This window comes from Frankliniella occidentalis, unplaced genomic scaffold (assembly GCF_000697945.3).
Source record: "Frankliniella occidentalis isolate FOCC.00 unplaced genomic scaffold, Focc_3.1 Scaffold29, whole genome shotgun sequence".
NCBI classification, from domain to species: Eukaryota; Metazoa; Arthropoda; class Insecta; order Thysanoptera; family Thripidae; genus Frankliniella; species Frankliniella occidentalis.
In genome coordinates this window covers 2,105,202-2,109,290 of record NW_026267159.1, presented here as the reverse complement: position 1 = coordinate 2,109,290, position 4,089 = coordinate 2,105,202, and the positions used below count along the sequence as shown (strand labels likewise).

Here is a 4,089-nt window from a genome sequence, read left to right as displayed (position 1 = left end):
GGAGGAGGGGGACTCGTATAACATGGGGGCGGGTTGGCCATCTTATTAACTGGCGCGAGGAAAAGCGGTGAAATAACAATATTTCGTCGTTCCCTTTCTCATTCTACTCGCGTCGTGCGAGTGACCGCACACCACCCCGCTCGACCCCGCCCCCCTGATTCGAATGCGATCTGCAATGAGACGGCGCGGAGATTGGCAACACTGCGGGGGCGGTGTTATGGACGTCGTTACTTCCTGTCCGCCCGCCTGTCTGCCGCCGTTACCGTGTCCGCCGCGTTTTGTTTTATCGCCCCTTTGCTTTTATTTTTTCGTTCCGTCTACTCGCCCCCGCGCGCTGGGTCCTGAAAGCGGCAGCGGGCGGCAGTCGCCTACCCCTATCCTCCCCTCAGCAGTGGCCGCGCCTCGCCTCGTCGCCGTGCTGGCAGCCCCATCAGGGCCATCGCCTTTTACTGCACACACACACACACGCATACACACACACACACACACACACACACACACACATACATACACACACATACATACACCGCGTGTAGCGGCCGCAGCCATGATGGAAACATTGGACACAAGGTGGATGATTGGACATGGCGATGCAATCGCAGGTGATGAAATTCAACCCCCTACCCGCACCCCCTCACCCCTCACCTTACTCCCGGACGGTATGCTTCACCTCCCCGTCCCCTCTTCAGCCTCTGAATTTTTCCGCAGAGCAGGCGACCCGCCCCCCTCCCCTCCCCTCCTGGACCTTGATGGCACTTTCCCTAACTGATGAGAATTGGTACCTTAACTGGAGTAGCGAGTCCGCCTAGATGGTAACCTGGGTCGTCCAGACCGACCGAGGAATCTCATGCCGAAAGGATGCAGTGGCCTCGTCACAAGGCTGCACCACATTCACCACCGCATTGTTCTGCAGTCGATTTTCCTCCTCTGTGCGGTAAGTCGTGAGCCGCCGCTGATCTGAACGTCGTCGTGTTGATGACGACCGTGACGACCCGCGGCCGCGGCCCCCGCGCCCTGCTATCTCGCGGGGTCTCGCGCGGTCGCGAGAGTACGTAGTCGTTGGTGTTGGCGATGTCTATGCTTGCTTGGGAAAAGCAGCTTCCAACCGTAAGGAATGACCGGAACCAGTATTAAAATCCACGCTAATGAGATGTTGGCACTGTTTCCGGTTGTCATTTGCTTTCTTCCCTTCTTCCTGCTCATGTCAAGGTCAAGAGCGGATGAAGACTTCACGCCTCAGAGCAGCTTACGGAAATATTTTTTCGTCGGATTTACTACAGGTATTGTGTGTGCGTTTTATGATATACACCTTCATACGAACTCCTAATCATTCATTCTAACCATAATATTGCTGTGATTGTTCAGTTTTTGATAAATGTCCCCTAACCTAGCAACTTATTCTGGCTTCCTTTTCTGTTTCGAGGGGAGTAGACTCTTGTGTAGAGGTCAGGTAGCAGTCAAAATGTTGCAGTTGCACGCGCTCGCACTTTGCCGAAACGACGTTCGTACAGGACAAATTCACATTAAAGTGTAGGTACTGTACTCATCAACCTCACATGTGTGGTAATGTTTTTAACTTTCCTGGGGCTGATTTTTGTCTGGTATACGTAACCCTACTTTGTTGTTTTTCACCTTATTTCAGGATTATTTCATTAAATTTCGTGTGGTCCAAGGCATTGACGTAACATAGGAGAAGTGAGGTCATGTTTCCGAACTACTTTGCTAAAGATGAGACGGAGTCAGAAAAACAGTCAATGTTGCCGTTCCAAGGGAGACGGATTTGAGATCTGTACAGGTCAGTGAATATTTTTGATGCTGAGACAGGTTATTCAGCGCCACATTCTCTGTTACGTGTAAATTAGTAATACTAAGTTCTGTCCTCTGATGATTCTTTGTTGCCAAATTCTCAGAAGTACTTATGTGCATAGCATTCAGAATTTGATAGTGTTGAGATCAGTTTATTGGATCTTCACTTGAGTTGACTGGTGACATTTGTGATGCTCTCTGTCGTTGCAATTTGGGCAATTAGCCATCAAACTTAGTCTACTATTACACTTAAACGTTTTGTGGCTTTAATAATGAACAGTGGTTTTCAACTCTGGTGCATTGTAAATCACAGAAGACAATGCTGTTATTGAATTTCAACCTTTGTGAGTTTCATTCATTTGGATACAATATCGTTTCAATCAACCACGTATGTGACAATTGCTGTTCAATTTTGAACTAAACTAGTCTTGCATATAGTGGTCCATAGGTTGTAGTTACAGTACTGGAATTTAGTTTGTAGGAACAGAGACAAAGATTTTTATGTCTTTTGTCTTTGGTTGTTGCAATATGTAGCAATACTTGCAATATGACAATATAGGTGGTTCTGTGGGAATAACCCTCAAGGGTTTGGTGGTGACTCTGTGCTCTTAAAGGTGCATTATTGTCATTTGCCTTATTTCGTGCATTGCGAGGCCTCTCGTTTCCTGCGTCGCCACGAAAACGACGCTCTGCTCCAGCCGAGACCCAAATTAACTGCGTTCACCTTTTATCAGTAAAGTGCTGCCGCCCTGATGATGGGGGCGTCGTTAGGTACCCTGCCGGGCCTCGGCCGCGCTCGCCGTTCAAACGGGCGCCCTTTTAATGACAGTTTTATTTACGGGGGAGAGGGGGAAGGGGATGAATCTGAAGGCCGCCGCCGTTGGCCGCCGCCGTTGGCCGCCGCGGGGTCCGGGCCCGCTCTCGCTCAGGTCGGGGCGACCTTGAGGCGTTAAGAGGAGAGGCAGCCAACTGTCGTAAATTGCTGCCAGGATGTCGGGGATGCCGGTCGGTCACCCACGGGCGCTCCCTGCTGCTGCGCCGCGGCCGCCGCGGGGTCGGACGCCACCGGACGCCCCCCCTAATCACAATAACGTCCCGTGAGGGGGCGGCGATGGGCGGCAGCAGGAGGAGGGGATGACGAGGTAATGGCCGTGTGCTCCACCTGAGCCGCACACTCTCCTGCCTGGCCCTGGCGGTGCGGGGACGGATGACGCCAGTGGCGTAGGCCGCGGGGCAGCAACAACCTCCCTACTTTCCGCTCCTTGCCGCTCCCCGCCCACCGCACCGCATGTCCGCGGCGGGCCCCGAAAAGGCCTGGCCTTCGCTTTGCCTTTCTTCACACCCCCTACACCATCCGTGGGCTTTGGCGTAGGTCCAGAACCGCCATCCACCCCCTACCCTCCTCTTCTCCTCCCCCCTTCACTTGCACCCTCAAACCCCCTCGAACCCCCTCGAACAGGGGCGTGGAGTAGAGGACCCTCTACCAACCCATCAGAAAAGCACCCAATTAACGAAATTAGCGCCGGGCCTATGCTGCTGCTGCTGTTGTTGGAATTCTGTAGTTTATCTCTTTGTCAGCGCCACGCTGCTGTCAGGGCCAAAGCGAGCGGCGCGGCGGCGTGGTGGGAGGAGGGTACTTTCAGGCGTTGGCCATGACAAAAAATTAGTTTAACTGCCAAGCAGTGTTTTTATTACCATTACTTTGCAGTCCCTTGTTTCGTCGCCGCGACGGTCTTGCACGATGGGTATTATGTGTGCGATGTGTGTTATTCCTCTCTGGACCTGCGACTCAGCGGGGAGAGTATGTGCTTCTAGTAGGATGCGCGCGGCGAGGCAGTGGAAGGGGTGCCCCCCCCTCCCCCACCCTCGCCCGCCCCTTTCCGTATGGTAGAGTGGGTGGGGGTGAGAGCAGAGCTCCCGGGGCGCGGCCGCTGTCTCAGCGCCTTCCAAGCTGCTAGGTACGCGTGGGTACTTTGGGTACCCCTCTGCCTCTCCTCCGCCCCTCTCCCGCACGATCTGGTGGAAATGCCTCTTTGCGCCAGACCATCAATCATGGAAGGGAGAGTCACTGGCCTGGAGGGTGCGGAGGGGGCACGAACGGTAAAAGAGAACTCCTTCCGCTCCAACCTTACCCCTACCGTGCCCGAGCATACCCTCTGTCCTGATACCGCCTGCTCCTGCACGGCGGTGGCGCTGTCCCTTTCCGGTTTACTTGTCCCTCCCCCTCTCTCCCATTTCATACTTCGGTCAGGCACCCGTAGCAACCCCCTACCCCCCCCCCCC

General features: G+C 54.0%; 1 protein-coding gene across 3 annotated transcripts in view; it reads left to right on the top strand.

The window, feature by feature from the left end:
* Positions 1-1,156: 1,156 nt before the first annotated feature.
* Positions 1,157-4,089, top strand: part of LOC113213992 (zwei Ig domain protein zig-8-like) — a 199,684-nt gene continuing 196,751 nt past the window's right edge. Inside the window, exons 1-3 of one of the 3 annotated variants that reach the window (XM_052265681.1) lie at positions 1,157-1,280; positions 1,432-1,530; positions 1,643-1,795. The gene's annotated coding sequence lies outside the window, so the exon portion shown is untranslated. Of the gene's footprint in view, positions 1,281-1,423; positions 1,535-1,642; positions 1,796-4,089 lie in introns of those variants that run through there. The other 2 variants (XM_052265680.1, XM_052265682.1) reach the window with 2 other exon arrangements.